At 43.4% G+C, this 6,321-nt stretch overlaps 1 long non-coding RNA gene across 1 annotated transcript; it reads right to left on the bottom strand.

The window, feature by feature from the left end:
- Positions 1 to 999: 999 nt before the first annotated feature.
- Positions 1,000 to 1,345, bottom strand: LOC122458953. Its single transcript, XR_006279323.1, has 2 exons — positions 1,245 to 1,345; positions 1,000 to 1,142 (listed from the first exon to the last, which is right to left on the bottom strand). It is a non-coding gene; the product is annotated as an uncharacterized LOC122458953 (long non-coding RNA).
- Positions 1,346 to 6,321: the final 4,976 nt, after the last annotated feature.

Raw genomic sequence — 6,321 nt, 5'->3', positions numbered from 1 at the left:
TAACAGTAAAGTATGCCACAGGGAGAAGAGCACTCTACGCCTCAAACCTACAAAGCCACCACAACCACAAACATTCCCTAAATGTCCAAGAAAGGAGCCAATATGTCTGATTCGATTCATACAGAAAACCTCCCTCAGAGTTTTTCTGGCTTAAAGTACTGATTCCATCTCTGTGTCTCCTATTGTATCTCTGCAACATAATCATCATCCTTATAAATGTATGGTGCACAGTCTCAATTTCTTTCATGAACTCACATCTTGGATCTTCAACCTTTAGCCAAAAAAAAAAAAAAGCGCTTCTCTCTAACCATGCCTCAATCACCATCCTTCAGTTGAAGAATCAGTTGCCACGGACCATTTATCAGCGTTGTACAAAATATTATTTTTCATTAATAGTCAACCAGCATCCTCAATCTTTAAAACAGTGCATAGACTACTAGTTATTTTTTTAAATTCACATGTCCCTCTACCTTACCCTAAAAATAAAGACAGGGAAAACTTTCCTACCCATTTTCATAGATTACAAGGTCAGAAGGGACCACTGTGATCATCTAGCTTGACCTCCTGTATAACACAGGCCATAGAACTTCCCTAAAATAATCCCTAGAGCACATCTTTTAGAAAAACACCCAATTTTAATTTAAAAATTGTCAGTGATGGAGAATGCACTCTTCATAAATTGTCCCAATAGTTAATTCCTCTCACCATTAAAAATTTACACCTTATTTCCAGTCCAAAGGTGTCTAGCTTCAAGTCCCAGACATTAGATCTTGTTATATTTCTCTCTGCTAGACAGAAGAGCCCATTATTAAATATTCATTTCCCATATAGATACTTATAGACCACAGTCAAGTCACCCCTTAACTTTCTCTTCATTTAGCTAAACAGACTGAGCTCTTTGAATCTAATGCTAAGGCACTCAACAAAAAGTTGGAAATCCTTATTTCACTTAAACCAAATAAAAATCACAATGAGAAAGCTTATTCAGGATATGCAAGCCAGAGAAAACATTATCTTTATCAGAAAGCTGCCTTCACATAGTAGTAAAATACTATCTCTCCTGTCAGTCTGCATCTGAAAAGTAGGGATCAGTCTTCTGGCCGGTCACAAATGATATTGGAGGACTGAAACCACCACTAACACTGAGAAATCCAAAAGTTGTGGGTTAAGACCAGTGTCATCTGAGGGCAAATGCCCTCAGTAGTGGAGAATGTTATGAAGGACATATTCCTCAAGGCACTTACCTCCTCCTAATGGGATCACCTTAGTCTTGCCTGGGAGGGGGCGGGGTGTCAGCTTCAGTCGTTTCATCTTCAAAACTATGTGAGGAATCTGAGATGGTGCTTTCAGAGTAGCAGCCGTGTTAGTCTGTATTCGCAAAAAGAAAAGGAGTATTTGTGGCACCTTAGAGACTAACAAATTTATTAGAGCATAAGCTTTCGTGAGCTACAGCTCACTTCATCAGATGCATTTGTTGGAAAAAACAGAGGGGAGATTGATATACACACACAGAGAACATGAAACAATGGGTTTATCATACACACTGTAAAGAGAGTGATCACTTAAGATAAGCCATCACCAGCAGCGGGGGGGGGGGGGAGGAGGAAAACCTTTCATGGTGACAAGCAAGGTAGGCTAATTCCAGCAGTTAACAAGAATATCAGAGGAACAGTGGGGGGTGGGGTGGGGGGAGAAATACCATGGGGAAATAGTTTTACTTTGTGTAATGACTCATCCATTCCCAGTCTCTATTCAAGCCTAAATTAATTGTATCCAGTTTGCAAATTAATTCCAATTCAGCAGTCTCTCCTTGGAGTCTGTTTTTGAAGCTTTTTTGTTGAAGGATAGCCACTCTTAGGTCTGTAATCGAGTGACCAGAGAGATTGAAGTGTTCTCCAACTGGTTTTTGAATGTTATAATTCTTGACGTCTGATTTGTGTCCATTCATTCTTTTACGTAGAGACTGTCCAGTTTGACCAATGTACATGGCAGAGGGGCATTGCTGGCACATGATGGCATATCTCACATTGGTAGATGCACAGGTGAACGAGCCTCTGATAGTGTGGCTGATGTGATTAGGCCCTATGATGGTGTCCCCTCACGTTACCAGCACTCCCAGCTATCTTCGAGACACCACTGACTTCCTGAGGAAACTACAGTTCATTGGTGATCTTCCTAAAAACACCATCCTAGCCACTATGGATGTAGAAGCCCTCTACACCAACATTCCACACAAAGATGGGCTACAAGCTGTCAGGAACAGTATCCCCGATAATGTCACGGCTAACCTGGTGGCTGAACTTTGTGACTTTGTCCTCACCCATAACTATTTCACATTTGGGGACAATGTATACCTTCAAGTCAGCGGCACTGCGATGGGTACCCGCATGACAGAGACAAACACCTACAAGATCTCTATCATGCATTCCTACAACTACAATACCCACCTGCTGAAGTGAAGAAACAGATTGACAGAGCCAGAAGAGTGCCCAGAAGTCACCTACTACAGGACAGGCCCAACAAAGAAAAGAACAGAACGCCACGAGCCATCACCTTCAGCCCCCAACTAAAACCTCTGCAACGCATCATCAAGGATCTACAACCTATCCTGAAGGACGACCCATCACTCTCACAGATCTTGGGAGACAGGCCAGTCCTTGCTTACAGACAGCCCCCCAACCTGAAGCAAATACTCACCAGCAACCACACACCACACAACAGAACCACCAACCCAGGAACCTATCCTTGCAACAAAGCCCGTTGCCAACTCTGTCCACATATCTATTCAGGGGACACCATCATAGGGCCTAATCACATCAGCCACACTATCAGAGGCTCGTTCACCTGCGCATCTACCAATGTGAGATATGCCATCATGTGCCAGCAATGCCCCTCTGCCATGTACATTGGCCAAACTGGACAGTCTCTACGTAAAAGAATGAATGGACACAAATCAGACGTCAAGAGTTATAACATTCAAAAACCAGTCGGAGAACACTTCAATCTCTCCGGTCACTCGATTACAGACCTGAGAGTGGCTATCCTTCAACAAAAAAGCTTCAAAAACAGACTCCAACGAGAGACTGCTGATTTGGAATTAATTTGCAAACTGGATACAATTAACTTAGGCTTGAATAGAGACTGGGAATGGATGAGTCATTACACAAAGTAAAACTATTTCCCCATGTTATTTCTCCCCACTCCACCCCCCACTGTTCCTCAGATATTCTTGTTAACTGCTGGAAATAGCCTACCTTGCTTGTCACCATGAAAGGTTTTCCTCCTTTCGCCCCCCTGCTGCTGGTGATGGCTTATCTTAAGTGATCACTCTCCTTACAGTGTGTGTGATAAACCCATTGTTTCATGTTCTCTGTGTGTGTATATCAATCTCCCCTCTGTTTTTTCCATCAAATGCATCCGATGAAGTGAGCTGTAGCTCACGAAAGCTTATGCTCTAATAAATTTGTTAGTCTCTAAGGTGCCACAAGTACTCCTTTTCTTTTTGAGATGGTGCTGTTTATGTTGCAGTGTTTTCTTTTAAATGCCTTCTAATAGAGACAAAGAGGAAAAATATGGAAGAGTTTTGAATTATGGTGATACCTTATTTTTCTTTTACTTAACATACAAACTATGGGTAAAATTGTCACCCCATTGTAGTCAATAGGAGTTTTGCCATTAACTTCACTGGGGCCAGGATTTCACCCTATGTGTATGAGGGATTTTGATTATTAAAGAGCAAGGAAGGAAAGAGTGAGAGAGATAAATGGATGCTTATGGCTGCTTGCCTAATACAAAATCAGTGATACACACGCTGAAAACAATTATATTACAAGTCAAACTGACCATAGATATTACACAGACATGTCACTGATGGACTGAAATGGACATCAAGGGCAGTCTTATATAACAAGACTGAATGTGCCATCAGCACAATATTTAGTAGGAAGTAAAAATAGACGAGTGGCAAAATTTGTTTGTGGTGTCTATGGGGATTCAGCCTGATGAAAGGGTTGCCAACTTTCTAATCAAACAAAACCGAACACCTTTGCCCCGCCCTGCCCCTTCTCCGAGGCCCTGCCCCCACTCACTCCACACACCCCCATTGCTCGCTCTCCCCCACTCTCACTCACTTTCACTGAGCTGGTGCAGGGGGTTGGGTGCAGGAGCGGGTCAGGACTCCAGTTGCAGGGTGTGAGCTTTGAGGTGGGGCCAAAAATGAGGGGTTCAGAGTATGGGGGGGTCTGAGTGTGGGAGCGGGTGAGGGCTCCAGCTGGGGGTGCAGGCTCTGGGCTGGAGCCAAGGGGTTCAGATTGCAGGAGTGGGCTCAGGGCTGGGGCAGGGGTGCGGAAGAGGGTGGGGGGTGCGGACTCCAGCTGGGTGGTGCTTACCTCAGATGGCTCTCAGGCAGTGGTGCAGTGGGGGTAAGGGGTCCAGCCCCTAGGTGCAGGGATGACTAGGGGACTATGTGTGGTGCATGCTGCCCATGGGCACTGCCTCCACACAGCTTCTATTGGCTGCGGTTCCCGACCAAGGGGAGATGCGGAGCTGGCACTCAGGGCGGGGGCAGTGTGCTGAGCTTCCCTGGCTGCCACTGCGCTTAGGGGCCACAGGGACATGCCGGTCACTTCCGCGAGCCACGTGGAACCAGGGAGCCTACCTTAGCCCCTGCTGCATCACCAACCAGATTTTTAATGGCCCGCCAGGGTCCCTTTTTGACCAGACGTTCCAGTTGAAAACTGGATGGCTGGCAAACCTACCTGACGATAAAAGAAAAGGAGTACTTGTGGCACCTTAGAGACTAGCAAATTTATTAGAGCATAAGCTTTCGTGAGCTACAGCTCACTTCATCGGATGCATCCGATGAAGTGAGCTGTAGCTCATGAAAGCTTATGCTCTAATAAATTTGTTAGTCTCTAAGGTGCCACAAGTACTCCTTTTCTTTTTGCGAATACAGACTAACACGGCTGCTACTCTGAAACCTACCTGACGATGTTGCACTGTCTTGGGGGGGAAAGTGAGGAACTAATTCAACCTTTGTCCCAGATCTAGCTATTGACCAGGCACAGAAATTGGCTGATGTGGAAATATGGGCTGGTCTGTAATGATTCAAACCACTGCTCTCCTTGCAAGTATACACTGCAACATGAGGAACTAACATTGTGGCAGAAGGGAAAATAAATACCTTTTAATGTTTCTTTTCTTTAACTGTCACTTCCAGTAAACTATTTATTATTTTGTTCTAAATAGAAATGTATGAATTGACTGAAATAAAGTAAGAAGCAACCTTATCTTATATCCAAAACCTGAATCAAACCTTTTGGGATTCAAGAGAGTTCAGATAACTTCAGTCACTTTTATTATTTTTATTTTTGGCATGCTCTGCACTTCCTGGCTCCAGCTGGAATGGACTGGAAGTAATAGTACAGTACAGGATGTTTCAAGAGATATCCTGTTCTCATAAGACTTTCAGTACGGGCAACTCTTCCAGACTTGAGGTTAAGATAATTCTTCTAATAAGTTTCAGAGAAGTATCTCAGCTTTTGGAACCTCTTTGAACTTCATCCACCACAAGTGATCATGCAAGTAGGCTCTGATTTTTTAGTAAGAAACTTAGGCACATTCAGTGCTCATGTGTTTAAAGTTAGGCACATGCTTTGCTAATTGGTGCCATGAACAGTAAATGTTTATTTTGTTTTCAGATACCCTCTAGAAACAAACTTCACAGGTTTCCCTTAGTTTGCAACTTATCCCATCATCACCTTTGCTCTTGACAAAGATTTTCCAAAATAGGAGTCTGAAGTTAAGCTCCTCAACTCATTTAGGCATTTAAGTGTCCTGATGTTCAAATGTTCTAAGTACTCAGCAGCTGTGACTAACTTCAGTGGCAATTACTGGGGTTCAGCACTTCTGAAATTAAGTCCACATATTAAACATGCCTACTTTTGTGTTTGGGAGCCTAATTTTAGACTCCTATTTTCACAAATACCGGTTCCTGTATGTGAGAAAATGATGATACACCAGGCATTATATCACTCTAATGGGCAATAATATGGGAAAACTACTTCCTCTGTCTATTTTTTTACTCAGACATGCAGAACATCAGCTTTGATTGTAGGTTGTTTGTCATTGGTTGGTGAGATCAGAAGCTGTGCTCTGGGAGATAAGCTCTTGCTGATTGAGAGTCTATCTTGGCTCCTATGGACTCTATCATAGATGACAGTATAACAGTATTAAGAGTTATTCATATAGCTAAAAGAACACCCGACAAGGTTGCATCGCTCAACCAGCCTACATCCAAGCAGTCAGGGGCAATGATTGCAG

This window comes from Dermochelys coriacea, chromosome 2, assembly GCF_009764565.3.
Source record: "Dermochelys coriacea isolate rDerCor1 chromosome 2, rDerCor1.pri.v4, whole genome shotgun sequence".
In the NCBI taxonomy this organism is placed as follows: domain Eukaryota; kingdom Metazoa; phylum Chordata; order Testudines; family Dermochelyidae; genus Dermochelys; species Dermochelys coriacea.
Note: the sequence above shows the minus strand (reverse complement) of the source record. Positions and strands in the feature narration are given on the sequence as shown.